The sequence below is a fragment of the Dromiciops gliroides genome, chromosome 3 (assembly GCF_019393635.1).
Source record: "Dromiciops gliroides isolate mDroGli1 chromosome 3, mDroGli1.pri, whole genome shotgun sequence".
NCBI classification, from domain to species: domain Eukaryota; kingdom Metazoa; phylum Chordata; class Mammalia; order Microbiotheria; family Microbiotheriidae; genus Dromiciops; species Dromiciops gliroides.
Window position 1 is genome coordinate 461,395,535 of NC_057863.1, and position 26,124 is coordinate 461,421,658.

At 39.7% G+C, this 26,124-nt stretch overlaps 2 non-coding genes across 2 annotated transcripts; one reads left to right on the forward strand and one right to left on the reverse strand.

The window, feature by feature from the left end:
- Positions 1-8,120: 8,120 nt before the first annotated feature.
- On the forward strand, positions 8,121-8,191 carry TRNAG-GCC. The gene has a single exon. It is a non-coding gene; the product is annotated as a tRNA-Gly (tRNA).
- Positions 8,192-8,506: 315 nt separating this feature from the next.
- On the reverse strand, positions 8,507-8,578 carry TRNAA-CGC. Its single transcript has one exon. It is a non-coding gene; the product is annotated as a tRNA-Ala (tRNA).
- Positions 8,579-26,124: the final 17,546 nt, after the last annotated feature.

The following is a 26,124-nucleotide window of genomic DNA, read 5'->3' on the forward strand; positions in this document are numbered from 1 at the left end:
CAGGCTTTTGTTGTTGCTGGTTTAGCCTATCACTTTTTTTTTTTTTGGTGGGGCAATGAGGGTTAAGTGACTTGCCCAGTGTCATACAGTTATTAAGTGTCAAGTGTCTGAGGTACTATTTGAACTTAGGTCCTCCTGAATCCAGGGCTGGTGCCACTGTGCCAGCTAGCTGCCCCCTCCCATTCTCTTTATCTCAAAATCCCATGATAATCTTCCACTCTCCTCTTTCCCTTAGTTTTTTGGTTTTTGTTTTTTTAGTGAGGCAATTGGGGTTAAGTGACTTGCCCAGGGTCACACAGCTAGTAATTGTTAAGTGTCTGAGGTCAGATTTGAACTCGGGTACTTCTGACTCCAGGGCTGGTGCTCTATCCACTGCGCCACCTAGCTGCCCCTTTCCCTTAGTTTTTGACTAAGTTTTTGATGGCCCTTTTCCTTGCCATGAGCAATCCTTTCCATGTACACTTGATTTGAAATGTGTCTGTCTTCTCCAGAAGATTGCACCCTCAATCATAATCCCCTTCTCAACTGGTTTCTTCTCTACTGCCTTCAAACATGCCCAAATTTCCCTCATTCTTAAAAAAAAAATCTTCACTAGACCCTACTATCTCAACAATCTATTATCCTATATCTCTCCTCCATTCCATATCCCTTGAAAAAAAATTTTACGCTCACTGCCTTCACTTCCTTTCTTCACTTCCTCTTCAACCCTTTGCAAACCACCCTTCAGTTTAATCTCTCAGCTGAAACTGTGCTCTCCAAAATTACCTGTGATCTCTTAATTGGATGGTCTTTTCTCAATCCTAATCCTTCTTAACATCTCTGCTGTATTTGATGCTGTTGATCACTCTCTCCTACTGCATACTCTCTGCTCTCTGGGTTTTCACACCTGCTTCATCTACTACCTGTCAGATAGCTGCTTCTTCTTAGGCTTTTGGGTGTTTTGGGGTTTTTGGGGGGTTTTTTTGCTGGTCCACCTCATAGCCTCTTAAATGTGTGTTCCCTATGATGCTACTTGGCACTCCTTTTTCCTTCATGCTTTCTCTTTTTATAACATTATCAGCTCCCATGGCATTAATGATCTTTTCAGTGCAGATGCTTCCAAGATATATACATTCAGCTCCAATCTCTTTTCCATGCTTCAACACAGTATCACCAATTGAGTTTTAGACATTTCAAATTGGACATCCCAGAGACATCTTAAATTAAACACGTCTAAAACTGATTCATCATTCCCCTTAAATCTTTCCCTCTTCCAAACTTTCCTAGTTCTATTAAAGGCACCAGCATCCTTCCAGTGCCTTAGGTTGATGATATCAACATTATCTTAGACCCCTTACTCACTCTCACCCAATCAGTTGCCAGAAACATATTCTGTTTCTACCTGTGCACCATCTCTCCCATCTAACCCTTCTCTTACTTCCTTTTTTTTTTTTTAATTTTGTTGAGGCAATTGGGATTAAGTGACTCGCCCAGGGTCACACAGCTAGTAAGTGTCAAATGTCTGAGACTGGATTTGAACTCAGGTCCTCCTGAATCCAGGGCCGGTGCTCTATCTACTGTACCACCTAGCTGCCCCTCATCTAACCCTTCTCAACTCAGAAAACTATCACCTCAGTTATAGCCCTTTTTACCTTTCACCTAGATGATTGCAACAGCTTCCTAATGTTCTCCCTGTCAACTCTCTAGCTCATTCTATTCACCATGGTCAAAATAATTTTCCTTAAGCACAGATCTAACAATGTGACTCCCCTACTCAATGAATTCCAGTGGCTTTCTATAGCTTCTAGAATAAAATATACATTCCTCTGGTAAGCTTTTAAAACCCTACCATTCTGTCCCTACCTACCCTTTCATACCCATTTTACATAACTTCTCCTTCAGCACTCTGAGATCCAGACAAACTGGCCTTCTTTATGTTCCTCACCCATGACCCTCCAGCCTTTCTTTACTTTAGCCACCTCCCCCCCATTCCTGGAATGTACTCCCTCCCAACCTCTGTCTCAAGAGATGCAGCTCAGGCACCCTATTTGGCATGAAATCTTTTCTGATCCCTGTCCCAAATGCTAAAGCCCTTCCTTCCAAAAGTCTTTGTATTTAACTACTTTGCACGCATGTATGTATGTCCTTATGTACTCTTGCTTTACTCCTTCAGAATAATTATAGCCACAACTTCACTTCAGGGTTTTAGGAGTACTCTGAGGGTATAGGAATATCTTTTTCTATTGCTATTGGCTTAAATCTCCATTCTGGTATGGACCCCTGAATATTACCTACTAGTGACTAACCCCAGTTGCATTTAACCAATTAATATTGATGAGCTTTTACAAAAGGATATTTACTTCAAATATTTAGCAAGAAGCTCATAATCATATTACTAATACCAGAGAATTTTATTCCCCTATATCACTTCAGTCCCTAGTGAGAGTGGACTCAGATTTAATACAGTTTCTACATAAGCATTCATCCTACCAATTTCACATCCAAATGGCGAGCAGCCTCTGCAGGAGTTTCCATCTCTGCTATTGTTGAACATGAACCTGAAGATCTCACTTCCATCCTCAAGGCCTCAATCCTGGATTGGCCAGCTGTAAAACCTGGCATGGACTCTGCTTCTAGACTTCCTGGTAGCTTGATCTCCAAACTGATTTGTAAAAATTCATAAAAACATAGCAATCTCTAGATTCATTCACATAGAAGCTGGAAAAATAAATACTGGAAGTGCAGGGGTTCCTTCTCCTCACCCAACCCTCCCAAGAGGCACCCATGGGATTGTTGAAAGAGGACTGGTCTTGGAGTCAGAAGACCTGAGGTAGAGAATCAAGCTCTGCCACTTACTAGCTATGTGACATTGGGCAAGCCACCCCCAACCCCCCAGAGCCTCATCTTCCTCATTTGTAAAATGGGGATAATAGTACTCACACTTCTGACTTCCTGGATTGTTATATGGGGGCAGAAGGGGAAGCACTTGGTAAATTGTAATATTCTATAAAAATATGAGTTGTTATTTACTGGATTTTTTGGGCCACCATCTAATATTGGGTCATTAAAAAAAATTACCCATGTGTTCATCTCCTGAATTATAAGCGATACTTTAAAGCCCCCATTTTTCAAATATAGTTTGTATTATTTCTTTCTAAACACATTCCTTTACTCCCTCATTGAAGTACATCTGCTGCTTTCCTACCCACTCATACAGCCTTGTAAGACCTTCCTTCACTTTATCCCCATCTGCCTGTATTTCACTATGAAGAAGGGCTTTAGTGTTATCTACAGATTTAGTGATTTCAATATTATCTTCCCTTTCTTCTATCTTTTTATAAAACTAGGAATTAGGGGGTTGGCGTGGATCACATTCAAATATATTTGTTAACTGAAACAAATATCTTTTATATGTCTACCAAACATTCATTCTTATTGTTAATCAGTCAATTAACAGTGATCAAAACCCTACTATGTTTCAGGAACTGTGCTAAATGCTAGAGATACAAAAAAAGGCCAAAAGAACCAGTCCACGCCTTCAAGGAGTTCATAAGCTAATGGGGGAGACAACAGGCAAACAACTATGTACAATATATAGATACAGATATGAAATAAACTATGTTGTGTATTTATACACACATATTGTCCCTTTCTCTTTCAGTCTCTCTCTACATATATATTGTGGACATGAGCTCTGTAATACTTGTACTGACCAATTAAACATGTGAGAGCTTCCCTTTTTCACAGGGGAACCAGACAATAGCATAGCACACAACTAGCCAATCAAAACAACTTCTGCTGCCCATTGCTGCTTGACATACCAGTGATCCTTGTTGAAGTAAACTTTTAGCTGAACTGGGAGACAGAAGGCTGCAATTGCTGAAACCAGTCTTGAAGAGGAGAGAAAAGCAGTCACCTTGCTTTCTGACTTATCTAAAGAGCAGCAATCTTCCTGTTTTCTGATTCATTGCAGATATCTTCTCTCTAGACCCCCCACTTCCCATCTGACTTCCTAGTTTCTTGTGTTTCTCCCTTAACCCTGACTTAGCCATAAATACCTCAAAAAGTTCTAAATACCTTAGATATATAGAAATACCTCACCCTTTCCCACTCCCCTTTGAGCAGATGAACACTGTCTTACTGCTACAGCTTGCAAACTTCTTAGGCAATAAATGCGGTTATAATTTTTGTAAACTGTGATCAGACTCTGGATCATCCCAGATCCCTCTTTTCGACCTAAGGTTTCTTCCATTTTAGCAGTGTCAAAAGGGTTTTTATTTTAAAAATACATATCTATCTATTAATATGTACAGGATAAATTGGGAGTAATCTCTGAGGGAAGTCAGGAAAATTAAGGAAAACTAGGAAAGGCTTTTTTCAAGAGGTAGGACTTTACCTGGGATTTGAAGGAAGCCAAAGGAACCTGGAAGCAGAGATGAGAAGGGAGAAAATTCCAGGCATGAAGGACAGAGATGGAGTGTCCTATTCAAGAACAGCAAGGAGGCCAATGTCACTGGATTACAGAGGAGAGGAAGGTGTAAGGAGACTGTAAGGGGTTGTTTTATGAGGATTTTATATTTGATCCTGCATATGCTAGGGAGCCACTAGAGTTTATTGAATTAGGGATGTGACATGGTCAGCCTCGATTTTTGGAAAGATCAATTTGACCACTGAGTCGAAGATGGACTGGAGTGGGGAAGAGATTTTTGCCAAGGACATCAATTAGCAGGCTATTTCAGTAGCCAAGGAGTAAAGAGATGAGGGCTTTCCACGGGGGTGGGAGGGTGGCGATGTCAGACATGGGAAGAGGATCTTTTGGAGACATTACAAATGACGGCTACTCTTATATTCCAACCCTCCCCTTTCCCCCAAAGTATTATATGGGGCAAATGAAGGAGAGCAGAAGATCTTGTGATTGTTTTAATCAAATCTATGGGAAATCAACCATTATATTTTTTATTTAAAAAAACCCAAAACTCTAACTTCCCTAATACAAATCCACTTTACTGCAATCAATTGAGGGAAGGGAAGGGAAGGGAAGGGAAGGGAAGGGAAGGGAAGGGAAGGGAAGGGAAGGGAAGGGAAGGGAAGGGAAGGGAAGGGAAGGGAAGGGAAGGGAAGGGAAGGGAAGGGAAAGGAAGGGAAGGGAAGGGAAGGGAAGGGAAGGGAAGGGAAGGGAAGGGAAGGGAAGGGAAGGGAAGGGAAGGGAAGGGAAGGGAAGGGAAGGGAAGGGAAGGGAAGGGAAGGGAAGGGAAGGGAAGGGAAGGGGAGGGAAGGGAAGGGAAGGGGAGGGAAGGGGAGGGGAGGGGAGGGGAGGGGAGGGGAGGGGAGGGAGAAAACCCTACAAAAAAAACCCTTCCAACCTAATCTTTGTCTGTATCCATTCCTAATACTTGGAAGGTCTTACCATCAGATCATTGTCTATCTGCCTGACCTCTCAAATTCTAGCTCAAATGCTACCAACTTGAAGAAGCCTTCTCTGATTCCAGAAGAAGGAATTAACTTTCCTTCATTCTTCCCATAAAAGGCAACCCTTTATTTATGCCAATCACACAATTCTCTATGCATCACATTTCATTTTGTATTAATAATAAGTTTATTATTTTAGTCCACATGAATGAATATGGTATACGAGCAAATAATTGATTGGTAATTACAAATTTTTTTTAATCACTTATCTGACAAAGATGGGTGACCTCTCTTAGGATCATAGAATTAGAGTTGGAAGGGAATTTAGAGACCATATAAATTAGAGCTTCTTAAACCTTTTCCATTCTTGATCCCTTTTTACCAGACAAATTTTTACTTGACCCCAGTCATATAGGTATATAAAATAGGTATACAAATCAAACATTTACTGCCAAATTTTTCATGACCCCCACATTCAGTTACAAAACCCTATAGGGGGTTGTGACCCACAGTTTAAGAGGCCTTGATCTAGACCAGCTTCCCTTATTTTACAGATGAGGAAAGAAGAGCCCCAACAAGTTACAAGTTCACCCAGGCAGTTAAGTGACATACGGAGGTCCTCTGGTTCTCAAGACATAGAACTTTCCATTATATACTTTTCTTGGACTACTTGCTAATCCTTCAAAATAGCACTCAACCTCCCACCTCAATATTTTTGCACTGGCAGTCCCCCACACCTGAAAACCCTTCTTCTCCATTCTCTCAGTTTCCTTGACAAAGAAAACTTCCTTCAAGACTCAGCTGAAATCCCAGTTTTTGCAAGAGGCTCTTCTCCATCTCTCTAATCTGAGATGACTACCTTCCATTTCCTTTGATCTATCTTTTATGTAGCTTATTGTTTTCATGTTCTGCCCTACCCCCATCAGAATGTGAGCCCTTTTTAAGCAAACTTTGCCTTTCTTTAATGACTGATCAAATGAGATAATGTTTATAAAGGGCTTAGCATAGCCTGGCACACAGTAGGCACTTTATAAACACATTCCCTTTCCCCCTCCTCTGTATCTCCAGCACTTAGCACAGTGCCTGGTATATTGTAAACATTTAATCTTTACTTATTGCATTTTCTCAATCCTGCATTTCCTTTCAGTGCAGGAAAGGTGGATTCAGCTCTAATTTAATGAAAAAGCATAGGATCATAGATCTGGGGGTGGAAGGGACCTCAAAGTTTAACTAGTCTAACCTCATCATTTTGCAGATGAGAAAACAGGCAAGTGACTTACCCAAAGTTACACAGATAGTATCTCACTAAGGAAAGAAGATCCCATCCCACTTCCTCTTGCTCTAAAGCTCGTTATGAAAAGCTGAATCAGTTCAAAATTCAATAATAGACTATACTACAAAAGAAACAAACACGTGCTGTTTTCAGAGGCTGTGTTAGACCCTGAAAAGGGGGGAGAGGGAGCAAATGGGGAGAGAAGGGCAGGAGAGGAGAGGAGGGAAGAAAAGGGAGGAGGAGGGGAGAGGGGGAGAGGAAGAGAGGAAGGGAGAGAAAGATAAAATGTAATTGAGACATGTGTACCTTTGGCTGTGGAGATTACAATCTAGTAGGGAATAGCTTAATTTGAGGGAGGGAGAGCTGGAAAGAAAGAAAATAGGCTTGTGTTATTTTATTTATTTATTTTTTTTTGCGGGGCAATGAGGCTTAAGTGACTTGCCCAGGGTCACACAGCTAGTAAGTGTTAAGTGTCTGAGGTCGAATTTGAACTCAGGTCCTCCTGAATCCAGGGCCGGTGCTCTATCCACAGCACATTCTAGCTGCCCCATTGTGTTAATTTAAAACAAAAATAAAATAGAGTTTGCTACAGCTGTGGAGTGAGTTTTCAGATGAGGTCACTGTATTGTTAGTATTGCTTAGTTGTTTACTATGTTACAAGAGATCTCTCATAGAGTTGGGACAATCTGTAAATATTTGTAATAGAAAAACAAAACACATCAATAATTTAAAAAGATTTAGTATATCTATATATAAATATATATTCATATATATATGTGTATGTATATATGTGTGTATACAAATACATGCGTGCGCACACACACATATATTCCCCCTTAATAATTATTATGAACTTCCAAATGCCACAGTTTTCTCATTCTCTTAAGCTCCTACGGTCATTTAAAATAAATTTTCAAAACAGAATTATTATCTAGAGCACGACCAAAAACATTATTCTAGTTGTATTGCTACTTGTGTGTGGCTCTGGTCCTTCGCTAGATTGTAAGAGTTTTGAGGGCAGGAACTTCGTTTTATATTTATCACCCTGCCCCCGCCAAGGCCTATTTTAGGATGTGCACATAGGAAGCATTTACATATTGGTGTTATTGAACTGACAAAGGGAAAAGCTAGTTTTAAAATTAAATTGTCTTAACTACTTGAGGATTCTGTAGTTTTTATCTGGAAGTGACCTAGTCTCAGTTTGCTTCTTAAAAAAATATTTAGGGCTTAACTATTCACAAAGGTCAAAAGAAATGAATGCACTGTGAACTTTGGTGTGACTTCTCAATATATTTCTAATCTTTTATTACAGGAAAAAAAATCGTATATTTCAATTGAATGCAGATTTTTCAATCCAGAGAAAATGAACAATATCAACAATAACCAATCGAGGTCAATTATGGCATTGTATTGCATTTCTTACCTACTAGGAGATCTTTGAGAACTCCTTCCTACGTCGGCATTGGTGGTTCAGTGGTAGAATTCTCGCCTGCCACGCGGGAGGCCCGGGTTCGATTCCCGGCCAATGCAACAGCTGCTTTTTGAACTATTTTTTTTTTTAAACAAGCCAACCCTAGGAGTTATGAGAGAATACATGACGTACGCAGCTCTCGAGTCCTATACTTAAGAGTTGACACAAAGTTAATTGTTTCCTGTTTTCCTTTTTTAGTTCTCTTTTACAGCGTCCGAACATCTTATTTTATCCCTATTTGACTCTTTCTGAATTTACAAGTCATGAAATCTTTAATGAAGAGCGGAAAGAGGTCAATTTCAGTATTTCCGATTTTGCCGGAAAGAGCTGCTAAAAATAGTAACAAAAAAAATAGTAACAAAAAACTCAGCTTCTGGAGATGCCGGGGATTGAACCCGGGACCTCACACATGCGAAGCGCGCGCTCTACCACTGAGCTACATCCCCCAGCTACCAAACGCTTCTCCGCTCTTGGTATTCATTCGTTCTCTAACAGGGAGGAGTTTCGCGTGGTCGAATAAAATTACTGGTGTCTTAGCGTTTCCTCGCACCCCGAAGGACCATGACTCTCCTCCGCCACACGTACTCGAGCTGTGGGATCCGGGAGCTCCTCGGTCTGCGGGCCTAAGGAAAGGGCTCTCGAGCACGCGCAGAGACGGGAAGCGCGCGCTCGGGGCCGCCGCGGTCGCCCCACAAGTTGTGTCCCGAGCGGCCGCGGGAGCCCTGGTGTGAACATGCAAAAGCCGTGTTCTGGCTTAATGGGGAATGGAGGTGGTGTGGAAAGGTGTGCTCTCTGCTACTGGATTTTCTCTACTTTAATTTCATCTGTATTATTCCAGCCCATTTTCAAGGGAGGGTGGAAGGGTGGGGGGTGTGTGTGTGAAAATACCCCGGGAGGAGGTATTTCTGTTCCGGGGGTCTCAGTGGCCCCTAAGAATCTGAGGTCTGGAGTCCTGGATTCCAGGTACCAGCCCAGGGCTCTGCCAAAGCTTGGGGCCCAAAAGAATGCCACTGCCTCCTGGCCCAGCACAGGGGTTTCCAGGGATCAGGGCCTCTTCTAGCCGTTGAGGTCCGCAAGACAATAAAAATTAAGGTTCGTGAAAACACAATAAGTCAGCAAAAGGGAAAAAGGTAAGACATACCTTGATATTTTTTTAATGTATTAAAATGTTTTTCAGGATTACACCCTCTCCTCCCTCTCCCTCACCCTCCATGCAAATGCGTTGCAGTATTAATGCACTTATAGCAAGCCCTGGAAAACCATTCAAATTCCCTTTGTCCCATTGTTGCACTGATACATTTGAAGGCTCCTTGGAGATGGAGGCCTAGCTAGGTGACCCTCTTGACATTCTTTCTGAACAACTTTGGCCTGGGCCTGGGCCTGGTCGCTGTAAAGCAGAGGATCCAGATGCACCTGACACAGTGCCTGCACATAAGAAATGCTTAATAAATAATAGCCATCATCCGTGCTGTTGGTACCATCAAAAACACTACTCTTATGCCCATCTTCTTTGGCCTCTCCGTCTAGTCAACAACACCTAGTCCTCCAGAGTTTTCCCCAAAACCAAGCACAAAGAATATCCCTCCTCACAGCTACTCTAAATCCCTTTACATTAAAGCTAGATTTGGATTCAGAGGACTAGATTAAAAAATCTTGCTCCACCTATCACCTGACACTGTCTTAAGCCTCACTAGACCCAACTGTAAAATGAGAGAGAGGGTTGGGCTAAATGACCCTAACTTTTTTTTTTTCAGCCCGAAATCTACGTATCCTGTGATATAACAGTTCCACAAATAACAAGGGGAAAAAAAAAAAACCCAAACACCTTTTGGTAAAGAAATCTGCACCATCCTTTAAATCAGAAAAGTTGGCACTCTCCCTACTCTTCTTTCCCCCAATATATTTGCCTTTCTACTTTACTAATAAAGTCCTTGAACTGGCTCAAGGTCTTAGGTTTAATTAACACAGGAAGACTTTAGAACATACTTCTCTAGAGGTTGAGACCCAAAAGTTTGTTTTTACTGCGAATGATTAAAAATCCCGTAAACTATTTGACCAAAATATTAGGTTATTCTACTAAACACAAATGTTGGTTTTCAAGATTATATGTTGACTAAAACACACATACATATATGCCCACTAATAACATAGTATTCGACTTTTTGTGATAAGGATAGCCCAGGGAAACATGGAAAAATAAATGCACAGAAAATCCACAAATTTCATTTTACCCAAACTTTCCCTCCCTATCCGTACTTCAAGGGCTGTCCTGAGGGAAAATAGAGTAGAAGAAATGTCTTTTGCCCAGGGGCCTTTTACAATCATTCCCTTTTCCTCAAGGCTGTCAATATCATCCTGCTGCCCAAAGAACCCTATTCCCATGCTCATCTTCTCTGGGCTCACCTTTTCTAGTCTACAGTAAGCAACCAGCTTCAGAGCACTCCTAAACACCAATAACCAAACCATCTCTCTCCTCAAAATAAAGCCACCCCATATTCCTGTTTCATTAAAGCCCCATTCCCAGAAACCTGATGGCTAATTAGCACAATAAATTAATTCCTGTTGAGATGTTAATGCGTTACCCCTCCTAGGCATTAGAAAATTGACTTAAAGGCTTGGAACTAAAGTTATTGAGGTAGGCCCTTGGGGCAGTTAGTGGCGTTCCAAGTGAGTTCCGGTTTCCCAGCAGTCTAATCACCCTTGGGATTTTGGGAGCACTGCCTCCTGAAGGAAGTCTACCTACTCCAAATGGTAAACTGCTTTTTCCTCCTTCCCCAGCCTCCCTGCCCCAAACTCCACAAATCACTTACAAAATCATTTTTATATGCCCATATCCTAATTCCAAGATCCCATCACTACAGAGATTTTGTATACTGTCTCTAAGAACAACTAGTGAGCAGTAAAATACTTGTTGACTTTCCTCTTATCTTTCTACCACTTGGTAGGGGTGACTCTCTGGGCTTCAGTTTCCTCTTCTCTAAAATGAGGAGGTTGGGACTGAATGACCTCTAAGATCCTTCCCCCATCTAAGTCAAAATGATCCTATGAAGTGAAATAGCCAAAAGGCAGGAAGCCAAAGAATAAAGTAGGAAAAGTTAAAAACCTGGGTAATCCATAAATGGGGAATTTTCTAAAGTTGACTGCTTTTAATAATTTATATGCTAATTAGGGTTTATAATAAGATTTTGCTCTTAAAGAGAACAAACTATGTGTGGATTTGAAGTGTTCTTCCCATGTTTGAGGGACCAGGTTTATACCTTATTTGGGGTTGCACTGCAGGGCAAAATGATCAAAAGGAATCACAGGAAGGCATCTTCCATAGAGGAATGTCTCTTCAATGACATCGTTCTTTTCTTTTCTTTTTTTTGGTAATGACATAGTTTTAATAATGGATTCTGGTGCCCTGTGTGGAGTCAGACACTTAGTGTTGGTATGACCCTGGGCAAATCACTTAACCCTGTTTGCCTTGGTTCCCTCATCTGGAAAAGGAAACCACTCCAATATCTTTGCCAAATTGGGTCAAGAAGAGTAAGACATGACTGAACAACAACAGATTGAGCTGTGTAGCATTTGATACTATTAACCTTCTTTTCCTGTTGTCGCCTCACTTTTCCCTAGGTTGTCCATGACACTGCTCTCTCTTAGTTCTCCTTCCTGTCTGGTCACTCCCTTCTCAGCCTTTATGCAGGTGACTCTCAAATCTATATTCAATTCTTGTCTCTCTTCTGAACACCAGTCTTGCATCATCAAATGCCTATGAGACACTAGAATTCACCTAAATGTTCTATAGGCATATAGATGGATTTTGCCTTTTTTTTCCCCACCTTCCACAGGGCCTAACACATAGCAGACACTAAATGAAATGCTAGTTGACTATCTCAAACTCGACAAGTTCAAAACAGTTTTGATTTCTTTTCCCCAAAACCTTTCTTTCTTTCAAGATTTCACTTGAGGTCATCAGCATTCTTCTAGCCACTGAGGTTTGGGGTCTTCTCAACACTTTCCTCTTCCTTACCCCTCACACCCAATCAGTTGCCAAGTTTGGATTCCGCTTCCACAATATATTCCACATGCTCCCTTTCCCCTTTCCTCTCCATTCACACAGTCATCCCTCTGGTTCAGGCCTTTATCACCCTTCATCTGGACTATTGAAATAGCCTCCTAATTTTTTTCTTTTTAAATTTATTTTATTATTACTTTCAGGGCAATCAGGGTTAAGTGACTTGCCCAGGGTCACACAGCTAGTGTCAAGTGTCTGAGGCTGGATTTGAACCCAGGTCCTCCTGAATCCAGGGCCAGTACTTTATCCACTGCGCCACCTAGCTGCCCCTGCCTCCTAATTTTTTCAAGTAGAAATTAATTTTTATGGATTTTGTCTTTAGAGATAGCTAAGTGGTGTGATAGAACACTGGATTTATAGTCAGGAATAACTCCATCTGAATTCTTCCTTGGACATGTAAACAGCTGTGACTTTAGGTAAGTCACAGTCTCTCAGCTTCAATTCTCTCATCTGAAAAAGGGGGTAATAGTATCTATCCACAGGGATGTTGTGAAGATCAAATGAGATTATGTATATAATGTATAAATACATAAATGTGTATATATAAATTATATATAATGTTTTGCAAACCTTGAAACACTATATGGATGTTAACTATTATTTAATCCTCTATATACATTTGGTTCCCCTCCTTCTCCTCCCACTAGAATACAATCTACTATACATAATATACTATACACTTAATTTTTTAAAAAAATTCTATTCCATGTGCTGAGCACAGTGATTAGCACATAGTAGGTATTTAATCAATTCCTGTCAAATGGATGAATACAGAGGAGGAAACTAAATCCCAGTTTAAGAATTTACAAAGGTCACACCTTATAATTAGTGGAGAAGAGGTTCAAAGGACTTCATATATTTCATAGGAAGTAATTTCTCATGGGCTGGCACTAGGAGCTCTTGGTATCAGAATAGGCTTCCTGTAGGAGGTAGTATATCAATTGAGCTTTCAAGGAAGTTGGGTAGAGGTGAACACATTCCTGAACTAGGGGTTGGGCAGGGTTTGCAGTTTATGCAGAGTCATGGAAGGTCACGTACTGGAAACAGCCACTTCACCTACTCTGGAAAGATAGGTTTGACCCAAATTGTGAAGGGCTTTAATTACCAAATGGAAGAGTTTTTATTTTGTGCTAGAGACAAGAGGGAGCCATTGGAGTTTCTTGACCAGGGGAATGACATGATCAGACTGGAGTTTTAAGGATCGTCAATTTGGCAACAATGTGTTGGATGGATGATTTGGGGTGATGAAAGGGAGGAGGCAGGGAGAAAGAAGAGGGATTCAGACTCAGGTTCTTAAGATTCTGATTTATTTCATGACATCATCCTGCTTTGAAAGCCAGTAGGTTTAGCAATACCACTACTAGGTTGGTAGCAATACCACTACTAGGTTGGTACCCTAAAAGAGATTTTTTTAAAAGTTGAATTCGAAATTGGAGTGATGCCTATCAGTTGAGGAATGGCTGAACAAATTGTGGGATGAGATTAGGATGGAACACTATTGTGCTGTAAGAAATGATGAGCAGGATGCTATCAGAAGGATTTATGAAACATGCAATCCACCTACAGAGAAAGAGCTGATGGTATCTGAATACAGATTGAAGTATAATTTTTTTGGTTAGTTCTAATGTGGAAATGTTTTGCACGACTGCATATATAACATATTGAATTGCTTGAGTTCTTAAAGAGAGTTGGGGAGGTAGGGAGGACGAGAATTTGGAACACAAAGTTTTTAAAAAATTGATGTGAAAATTTGTTTTTACATGTAACTTGGGCTCCAACATCACTAGAAGTCTTTAAGTGAAGAAGGGAGGATAGCCTATTCCTTGGGCAAGAGTTGATAATTACATGACATCCGAGGTAACTTCCAACTGTGGCATTCAATAGTTCTATGGATTAATTTATTATAATACAAACCACCCCAAATCCAGATTTCAATTTTAAAAATCATAAATGGTTTCACTCCAGGCAGCAATATTTTAAATCAATCACTTTGGGAGCCATCCTGAATGGCTATACCTCATGCAATTCAGTTTCATTCCTCTTAATTCTAACTGTTGGGAACCTACATGTACAAAAATATTTATAGTAGCTGTCTTCATGGTGGCAAAGAATTGAAAATTGAGGCGATGCCATCAATTGGGGAATGGCTGAACAAGTTATGGTATATGAATGTGATGGAATACTATTGTGCTGTAAGGAATGATGAAGGGGATGGGTTTGAAAGGCCTGGGAAGACTTGTATGAACTGATGCAAAATAAAGTAAAAAGCTCCAGGAGAACAATCTACATAGTAACAGAAATGTTGTAAAGATAATCAACTATCAACTTCCAGAAAGAGAACTAATCAATTCAAAATTCAGATTAAAGCATTTTTCCCTTTCTTTTTCTTCTGTTCTTCCCCTCCCCCCCCTCCCTGCCCACAACATGGATAATGCAGAAATTTGTTGTGCATGACTTCTTATTTGTAGTGGGTTTCAGATTTGCCTTCTCGGTGGGTGGAGGAAGGGCCAGGGCAGAATCTGGAACTAAAAATAAAATTGAATATATTTTTTAAAAATGTTAATTGTTGGACCTAGAGCCAGTATTCTTCGTGCACAGAAATCCTTTACTCCCAAAGGTTTTCCTGGTGTAGAACTCTCCTCTACTCCCAGAGGTGTTCCTTATATAATAGGGATTTGAGAATTGACTGGCGTCCTGGGATTTGTAATTCAGAGCAATAAGCATCCCTTTTCAGCTCTGAGAATTATTTGGGACCATTTTGACCTTAGAACAAGAAAGCAAACTTAAATCGCACCTGAGACTTCTTAAAGGAATGAACCAGCCTATGAAAAATGAAAGGAATGGGAACTTCAGGAACTGAATAGGGACACAGTAACTTGAGGATTTGAGCACTTGGTGGTATAGCAGCAACAGTCAAAGGAGAAACTTTGCTAGTGCAGAAAAGGGAGAGATAGAAAAAGGCTATCCAGTTGCTATAGGCCTCTCAGAGCAGTAAACAGTTAATAAGAATGAAGCACTTACTATGTGCTAGGTGATAAAATAAGCACTGGGTATACAAAGCTCAACAAACAGACATTTATTTGGGCTAAAGCTAGAGGTTGCAGTCACATCTCCAAGCCTAAACCAAGTCCCTCCCCATGGTTCCCCACTCCAAAATTTGTTCTTTATCCAATCATTCCAACCAAGCCATTTCTGTCCAGTAATAGACATTGTAACATACATTCTCCTTACCTAAATTTTTCCTGCTTCCTGATTTCTTTCTCAAACATAGAGAGGCCAGGGGTTAACTAGAAATAAACATAAATTTATATTAGGGCAAAGAGTCAAAGAGCTCAGTGTTAACAATTTTACTAAGTGGAGGCTCTGAGCTATTGTGATTAGACTATTAATTTTTTCATCGAATGTAAACTCCACAAAACACAAGAGGGTGAGGTGAGAGAATGGGAGGAGGGTGGGGGAGAAACCCAAGGACCAGCATATTGTCCCTAAGCTAAAAAAAAGGAGCTAATTCTCATGACTGGGTAGGGCCAATTAAATGTCAAGATTGAAAATGAAGTAAGGGGAAAAGGAGAATGGCTCAAGAAAAGATTTCTTCATAAATGACCCTTCTAGGGAGGAGATGGACTCTGTGTGGGGAAGATTCAGCTCTGCCGTATTCAATGGGGAAGAATGAATGGAAGGTATTGGGTACTGGCTAGCACCCTATACCCTAATGGTATTCCATCTGGTTAAAGAAAGAAAGAACTGCCTGGCCTCTTCCAGATGCTGTGGTCTCAGTTGTATGCAGTAGCCAAGGATAGCCCATGTATATATTTTGTGTATTTGTATAATATTTTATTCGGGGCTAGCCTTAGGCAAAACTGTGAATCAAGCAAATTTAGTTTCTGACCCATTGGCCTCCCCTTTCTAGAACTTTCTCCTTGTGGGACCTCTTCCCACCCCAGGCATCCAAGTATTGCATGTTTGGTATCTTCCAGGAAGCTTTTCAAGGTCCAGGTATATCATCAGTCCTGCTCCCTTTCCCAGGTTCTCCTCATGCTTTTCCCCAACATCAAAAAATATTTGTCCTGAGTCCCTCCCATTCCCCCAGATATTGAGTAGGCTAATCTGATAAAATATTTCTTGTTAATACTTTAAAAGGGGCAGCTAGTTTGCACTAAAGAGAGAGTGCTAGACCTGTAGTCCGGAAGACTTATCTTCCTGAGTTCAAATCTGGCCTCAAACAATTAACTGTATGACCTTGGGCAAGTCACTTTTAACCCTATTTATCTCATCAGTAAGCTGGTAAAGAGCTGGACATGACCAAACAACAAACAATACTTTAAAAGGTGAAAACAGCTTAATGTGATACCACTTCTAGGAGTGTCAATATTTACTTGTCTCAAAGGAATTATTCTTTAGTGGTAGAATTTCAGGCACAAGGACAAATAGAAAAAGAGGTATTTTTTGGCAGGAAATCCCACCTGAATCTCAACATCTTTATCAGATCCCAACACCTACTGCTGTTGCCCCATATCATGGCACCTGAATAAGTGAAGCAAGTCCCTGGGGTGGTTGTACAAGCACAAACTGAAAATAATTTTTCCTTAAATTGTTTTAGATCTCTTTGTCAAATATGTCCTTGTCCTCATCACCTCCCCTACTAGATTGTAAACTCCTTAAGGGCATGGACATAGAATCATTGGATTCAGAAGTAGCCTTAGGAATTATCTAGGCAAGGAGTTCTTGGCCACACACACACACACACACACACACACACACGTGCGCACATGCACGCGCGCGCACGTATATATGTATGTATATGTACGTGTATAGATGTAGGCATATATGTATACATATGTGTATTGATAACTCTATTTCAATATAAATATCCTTTGTAGATCCACTATATTTATTTAATGCATTTCAAAACAGTATTCTAAGAAGGGGTTGATAAATTTCAAGACTGCCAAACAGCAGCAACAACAAAAAAAAAGTCACCAAAAAACAAAACAAAAAATGGTTAAGAAACTCTAATTCATATCCTTCATTTTGGAGATATAGAAATTAAGGCCTAGAGAAGTAAGGTAACTTGCCCACGGTCCTAAATATAGGAGACAGACTAGATCTAAACCCGTGTCTTATGTCATTTTTCATATGTTTTTATTCCAGTGCTTTCTACCATAGTAGTAAGTGTTTTTGTTTTTAAGCTGTTAAATTGAATTTCTACTTCTCATCCTCTGAAAGCCATAGATAAGATCAGTAACTATTAGGTCATGCTACTTACTGAGTTACCAGCAGTTACAAAGACTAATGGGACATGGAGAGAGTACATGAGGGGAGTAGAAAGAGAATCTTTTCTACTTGGCATTCAGAAAAGTTTATTTGCACCCTCCTGGATGAGAAAGGGAGGAAAAGACTGAATTGGTTTACATGATATGCCATAAAACTTATAGCTCCTTCAATTACATCACTTTGCTCCTCAGGGTCATAATTATTAGAAATAACTCATCACTGTAGTTAATTATTATTAATAACCACCCTGAGGGTCAAGGTGGTGTATTTGCAAAATTGCTAGGTTTATTCAAGATCCAACCATCAAGTGCATGTCTGTTGTCCAGAAACCAACCTAGCTAAATTCTGAGAAGCCGATTGGCCTCTGAGTGATGAATTTTTCATCCCCAATAATCTTCCAAGGCCATCCCTTAATTCATAGAGATCACACCTTGTTTCTGGTTTAGTAAATGGAGGACTGGTGTAGCCAGGCCAATTACATCTCTACTTTGGGGCTCTGAGTACCTTGAGGAAGTTATCTCATCTCTCCTGCTTTTGATAGCTCTTTTTTTTTTTTTTTGGCAGTGGGATTTAAGTGACTTGTTCAGGGTCACACAGCTAGTAAGTGTCAAGTGTCTGAAGTCGGATTTGAACTCAGGTCCTCCTGAATCCAGGGTCAGTGCTTTATCTGCTTCGCCACCTAGCTGCCCCTCTCTCCTGCTTTTGGCTCAAGCCTCCATTCTGGGTGTGTGCACCTTCCCCATTATTAGCCTCAATGACTAGTGCCTCAATTCCATTTAACCAATTAAGATAACCAATTAATATAAATTAGCCTTTACAAAGGAATGTTTACTTTGAAGATAAAACTGGAACAGAAGTACAAATGTTTTCCCCAAACACTCTGGGGGCACACTCTACCCTGATAACATAGAATTCTTTGGGGAGAGGGGACCAAGACTTAACATACTTCCTACTTAGTATTAATTCCATTAAGTTCACATTCAGATGTGGCATGACTGTAAGATGAGTGTTTTTCTCAGCTACCACCGGAATGGATCTTGAAGGTTTTTCCTTGCTCCTCAGTGTTTCACTACTATGTTAGTCAATTGAGACTAGTTATAGAATATGTATTCATGCTCCAAAGTCTCTCCAAGAAACTTCAATTACACATCATTTTGATTCTCTTAGAAGCAGGCTTCGAAGTCTCTTCCATATGGGAAATTGCATCAGTAGCACTCTGCCCATGCTCATAAGGACTAGGCTCAGTGTCTAGTTCCTCATCACAAAAGTAATTAACCTTTACCTTTTATTGGACAACAGTGGTAGGCTAAATGCTACCCAGATGGACGTGAGTTTCAAACAAGTAAAACTTTAGTCTACGGTCATAAATAGATGGAAAAATATGATGATGTACTCAGAAGAGAACATATCATAAAGAGTAAGTTGTGGGGGCAGCTAGGTGGCACAGTGGATAGAGCACCGGCCCTGCATTTAGGAGGACCTGAGTTCAAATCTGGCTTCAGACACTTGACACTAGCTGTGTGACCCTAGGCAAGTCACTTAACCCCAATTGCCTCACCCAAAAAAAAAAAAAAAAGAAAGAAAAGAAAGAGTAAGTTGTTATATACATTTTACCCCAGAGTACATTGCTAGTTGGAGCAGCTAGGTGGCGCCGTGGATAGTGTGCCGGGAGAAGTAGAGAGGATGAGATACAGAGGGAAAATTTAGGCAATATAAAAACAAAAATATTTTAGTGAGAATCTATTTTTTTAAAGAGTAAAGGGTATGTTGTTCTACAGAAGTAAGAAAAAAAACATGGGCTCTTGATGTAGTGTGAGTCAACACACACTCTTCATACTTCATATAAGGGAGCTATGTCCACAAGAAACAATGCTGTATTCTTGCTGAATATACTTTCCATGCTATTGTATTTTACTTTTTAGTTAAATGTTAAATATACAACATTATATATTTATATATACGCTTGAATAGAAACTCAGCATATATATGCTATATATGCTCAGCTATATATATGCTGTTTCTATTCAAGTATATATAAAATGTTTATATATGAAGTGTGTATATATACATTATATAAATAAACATTATATATAAACACCATATATATAGTAAACATTCAGATTGAACCTAATTATTGGGCATGTGTACTTGTCCAATATTGTTTATACTATATATAAAAAACATATAAACTATATATAGTAATATATTGTGTATACTATATAATATATATAGTATAATATAAAATGTAGTTTCTCTCTCTTTCTCTCTGTAGTTTCTATTCAAGTACGCATGCCCAATAATTAGGTTCAATCTGAAGAATTACTTACTCAATCTGATTCTCTCTCTAGACCATGGAAGACAGCCAAGGCCATATAGAAAAGTCATTTACATGCCTTTAGGAAATATTACCCAAAGAAGCACAATCATGCCATGAGAAGCACCATTTTGATAACACAATAATCTGAATATTCAGACACTTGGGCCAACAATCCCACTAATTGACCCCAGTTCTGGCAATTTTGAGTCATTCATTAAAGCCTAGGAGAGAAAGAATGTTAGTTCACTTAAGAACACTCCTTTGTTACCCTCTTCCTAACTGTAGCACAATAAAATACCCCTTTTCTTTCCCTTTTATATGCTAATTAATTAGTTGTCAGAAGGAGACCGAATAGGAAGAGGATGCTAACTGTTGCTATCTCCTTTAAGCATTGAGGTTTAGGGGCAGCTAGGTGGCACAGTGGATAAGGCACTGGCCCTGGAGTCAGGAGTACCTCAGTTCAAATCCAGCCTCAGACAGTTAACACTTACTAGTTGTGTGACCCTTGGCAAGTCACTTAACCCCAATTGCCTCACTAAAAAAAAAAAAAAAAAAAAAAAAAAGAATTGAGGCTTAGTGTACTCTTACGAAGAGAATACTTATGGAATTAACTTACAAAGAAGACCCCCCCCAGCACCACTTTCCCTTTAGGTTCACTCTGGAGAGTGAGAAGGCCACACTAGTACTAGTTTAAGGGAAGCCAGAAGGGGGAAGGGGGAAGGGGGAAGGGGGAAGGGGGAAGGGGGGGTGGGGATGAAGTCCCTCTTAATTACAGAGGCTGTCGGCCTTTGGATGAGAGGCTGACCCTCCATGGAGTCCTCAGTTTTTTCTTGAGGGCCTGGGAAGAGCGGCAGGAAGCAACACGAGTGGTTACTAAACTTGCCCAAGGAAACTAATATGCCCATAGCTTCTGTAGACAGAAGGTGAAATACATATACGTTTAAAGGGACCAAGCAGGACTGTTATAACAATGATTCTTTAACTCTAAATGAACTTAAACTCTTTTTAACCGATGCTACAAAAATCATAACCATTCTTCCAATTATCTCAAATCTTTCTTTTTTCTTTTTTTTTTCCTTTTCTTTGGTGAGGCAATGAGGGTTGTGACTTGCCCAGGGTCACACAAGCTAGTAAGTATCAACTGTCCGAGGCTGGATTTGAACTCAAGTCCTCCTGAATCCAGGGCCGGTGTTTATCCACTGCACTACCTAGCTGCCCCCTCTTCCTTCTTTCAAAACAACTACATCAGGGTCTCTGTCTTTTAAGCAACTAAGCATGGCAATTCATCATCATGTAGAAAGCATGTATTTAGAATGAGATGACTTGGGTTTGAAATTCAACCCTGCTCCCTACTGTGTGCAAGTAGTAAGTAGCTTAGACAAATTTCTGTCTCATTCTGGGTCTCGGTTTTCTCAGTATAAAATGAAAGTTTGATAAGATTGACTTTTAAGTATCTTTTGCTCTAAAGTGTGTGATTTTGTTGCAAAAAGTCCTCCTAGCCCTGGCTCTATGACAAAACAAAACAAAACAAAACAAAAAGCTAGGGCCCCAGAAATTAAGAAAGGAAGAAAACATGGTCTGAATGCACAGAAATCCTCTTTCCTTTGGCCTTTTCCATTGGTTTAGCTTAGAAATGATGAGAATCAATCTTATTGGATCATTTCTGATTGCCCTGGTGCATATACATAAACTTTTTAGATAACATCACCACTGAAGAAATATCAATTTAAAAACATTCATTTTCTTGCTTGTGGTGTTGATGAAAAATGTGTGATTTGGTCAAATCAGTATCAACAATAGGAAACTCACATTGACTGTTTTATAGTGGGCATATCAATACATTTATCAGCCTGCCTGAAAAGGAGCGCTTTTAAGGGAAAGAGGGGACAGTTAATTATATCACTAATTAAAGAAGCAATTTTTGTTTGTTTGTTTTTGAGAGGCAATTAGGGGTTAAGTGACTTACCCAGGGTCACACAGCCAGTAAGTGTTAAGTGTCTGAGGTCGACTTTGAACTCAGGTCCTCCTGAATCCAGGGCCGGTGCTTTATCCACTGCACCACCTAGCTGCCCCTAAAGAAGCATTTTTGACATGATGTGGTATAATGTAGCAGACTGAGCATTGCATGAGAACTTAGGTGAATCATTTAATCCTTCTAAATATTAGGTTTTTCATCTGTAAAAGTGTAATAATCTTGCTTATCTCACAAGACTGTGGCTCAAATGCAAGTTTTTACAATTTAAAATGCTATTTTGTTTAGTGATTTTTATTACCTCCCATGCAGCCCCGACTTCATCTCACATCCCCAGCTATCTATTGAACATCTCAAACTGATATCCAACAGACACCTTAAACTCAACATATCCAAAACTGGATTCATTTTCCCTCCATATCCTTCCCTCTTCCTATCTATCTTATTGTTGTCAAGGGCACCATCATTCTTCCCATCAGCCACTGAGTCTTACAACCTATGTGTCATCCTCAACTTAATCTCTCTCAACCTCCATATCCAATCTGTTGCTAAACTCTGTCAATTCTACTATGTTTATTACATCTCTCCTATATACCTCCTTCTCTTCTCTGACACTGTTACCATCCTGGTACATCACTTCTAGAGTAGTTCAACATCCTGGCTGTTGTCCCTGCCTGAAACCTCTCTCCAATCCAATGTATCCTCTACTCAGCTGTCAAAATGATTTTAGTAAAGTATCATGTCATCCCACTATTTAATAGTCACCCTAAGTGCCACCAAGCACTTCAGTGACTCATTATTATCTCCATGTATATATTCTTTAAAAAATTTTTTTTTTTGCAGGGCAATGGGGGTTAAGTGACTTGCTCAAGGTCACACAGCTAGTAAGTGTCAAGTGTCTGAGGCTCCATGTATATATTCTACATTTTACATACACCCATTTGTGTGCGTATGTAAAATATAAAATCCTCTATTTGACTTTAAAAACCTTTCATAACCTGTTCAATGGATAGAGAGCTGGGCCTGGAGTCAGGAAGGCCTGAGTTCAATTCTGACCTCATACCCTAGCTGCATGCCTCATGGTAAGTCGTTTAACTTCTGACTCAGTTCCTTCAACTGTAAAATGGGGGTAATAATAGCTCCTATCTCACAGGGTTGTTGAAGGATCAAATGAAATAGTTGTAAAGCACTTAATACTGTGTCTGGCACATAGTTTGAATTTAATAAATATTTGCTTCCTTCTTTTCCAGTCTTCTTACAACCTATTTCTCTCCATTATTCTGCAGTGCAGTGACAGTGGCCCCCATGTTGTTGCTCTCACAAGATTCTCATTCTCTCTCTCTCTTTCTCTGTCTCTGTCTCTCTCTGTCTCTCTGTGTCTGTCTCTGTCTCTGTCTCTCTCTCCTCTGTACATTTTCACTGGCTGCCCCCCTCTTGGCCTCCCTGAGCTCCCAGGCAAATCCCTTTTTCTTCAAGAATCCTTTCCAGATTCCCCTTAATGCTAGTGCTTTCCTTCTAAGATGATGTCCAGTTTATTCTGTCTATATCTTGTTTGTCAACTGTTTTTTGTTTTTTGGTTTTTTTTTTGCAATTTGTCTTCTCTATTAGCCTGTGAGCTTCTTGAGAGAAGGAACTGGGTTTTTGCTATTTTCTGTATTCCCAGATGATACCTGGTGCATCACAGGCACTTAATAAATGCTTGTTGATTTGACTAATGTGCTTTTCATGTGTAGCATTGTTATTTGGGTTGACAGTACTCAAGGGAAGACATTTTGGTCTTGGCTATCAGAGTGCAAATCATTTTCTCATTGAATGGAAAATTAGGAATTCCAGCCAAATTACCATAAACGAATAGATAATTACTGAGTTTATGTATTAGCCTAACTTTAAAAAAATAACAAACTTCTGATCTTCAAGGTTGAATGTAAAACTCATATCAATTTCGCTAATAATAATGATAACTAGTATTAAAATAGCACCTTAAGGTTTTCTAAGCACTTTACATATATTGTTACCCTATTCAATCCTCAAAAAATCTCTGTGGAGTAAGTACTACTGCTATCCCTTTCTTGGGCAGATGAAGAAATTGTCTAAGAGGTTTAATGTTTTGCCCAGGGTCACTCAGCTAGTTAGTGAAGTGCAACATTTGAATGCAGATGACCAAAAAAAGATGGTGGAGGAAAAATTTGAATGCAGAGCTTCCTAACTCCAAGTCTAAGACTACAGACCTAAACTACGGGTTAGGGGAAATGGTAAAAGAGATTTGTGGTCATCATCGTCTTCCTCTACATCATTGTCATACAGATGTTAGCAGAGTTTTAAACTTTAATAGCTTAAGGCACTTTAAAGTTTACCTAATTATTTGATTTTTACACCAACTCATTGAAGAAAGAGATAGTATCCCCATTTTACAGATGAGGAGATTGTGTTTGAGATTAGGTGACTTTGCCCAGGGCACAAAGTAAGAGACCAAGGAAGAATTCAAATTCAGCTCTTTTTATTCACTAATCCAAATCTACTTTACAAAGGATTAAAGATAATGGTGTTGGGGCAGTTAGGTGGTGCAGTGGATAGAGCACTGGCCCTGCATTCAGAAGGACCTGAGTTCAAATTCGACCTCAGACACTTAACACTTACTAGCTGTGTGACTCTGAGCAAGTCACTTAAACCCAATTGCCTCACCCCCCCCCAAAAAAAAAGAAAATGGTGCTGATCCATAGCCACTATAAAAAGAACTTTCTTTGAACACCCTCAGGGAAAAAGCAGAATCTGGGCATTCGGAGCCCAAGGGAGTCAGAGGGAAGAAAATCCTTTTCAAGAATTTTTTCCCCTTCCAGCCAGTGGCTCAGGTAACGCAGATTTCCTGCATGTTTGTAAAAGAGCTGTAGTGAGAACTCAGCACTGAGTGTCGCATTACATGTAGACCTGTGATCTTACCGGTGTGCACAACCCTTCTCACCTTGTACCTTTGTCTCCTGTTCCACTTCCTGGGAGAATTTAAATGACAGAGATAGGTAAGAAGCAGAGCTCTTGAGATTCAAAATCTAGTGCTTTTTCCTAAAGTACTACAAGCACACAGACTGAATTAACTGGCCTTTCTCCTGGCTTGAATTGGTAGGATTCTCTGCTTTCTTCAACCTTTGGAGGGGGGGAGGAAGGAGGAGCAAGACAACAGGGTAAAGGGAGAAGTAAAAATTGTCCTTGTATTCCCCAAGTGCCGTCAACTCTGCTTGTTGGTCATATGATATTTTGCATTCCTGAGGAATTAATGCAACAGAATGGATAAAATAAATTAGTGAACTTCTGGCAGTTACTTTAAAAAATCTTTTTAATGATATTTTTTGTTCCCATAGGGCCATCCCCATAACAATTTTTTTTTCCTAAGAAAAGGAGGAAAAAGAAAAAAAAGTCAGTAAAATAAACCAACACAACAAAACTTGACAATACATATAATATTCCACTCCCATGAATCCCCCACCTCTGGAAAGGAGTGTAGGAAGGTCAATTCATTACTTTATTGCTATCTTATTTTAATACATTTTGTTTTAAATTGTCTAAATTTCATCTACATTCTTCCCTTTCCCTTTCTCAAAGCTATCCCATAACAAATATCTTAAAAACAACAACAGCAAAATCAATACAGTAAAAAAAAAAAAAAAACCTGACAGTATATTTAATGCTCCACACCTGAGAATCACCCATTTCTGCAGGGGCGTTTTAAGAATCACTTTCAGCTGCTTATTGATATTATCACCTCAGTTCCAAGTATTCCTCTAATCCCTAGATCCCTTTAAGGAGAAGGGAAGGATTTTAAAATCTCAAACACTTAATTACTCTTACCCTAAAGGAAGTTGTTAACCCCAAAGAAAGTTTATTGATAGTTCATCCTGGCTTGATGGTTCGGATTTGTCTCTTCTCCCTTGCATTCCCCAAGTCAAGACCACTTACCCTATCGCTGAGATTTTAAACCACAGCAGGGATCAATGATGGGTGACATGAGAAGGGAGTTTTTGATATGGAAGGAACAGGACAGGGAAGTGGGGACACTGAACAACTTTCCAGAAACTCCTGTGTTCAGTTTTCTTCATCTTAGTGTCTCCCTGCCCCCAAAATTAGAACTGTGTGTTAACATAATAGGAAATTGATATGTGTTTGTTGAATGAAATTAATTCATGAAATTATTATTTATTAATGTATTTTATTATTGCAACATTATGAAATCCTAGGACATAAGATAAACACATTCACATATAATTATAAACACATGCCAAAAGCAAATTGTAATTTATTTGACTAACAGTTGTATTTCTATTACCATGAATAATCAATAGTTGACTTCTATCACCTACAGAAAAGTAATAACATCACC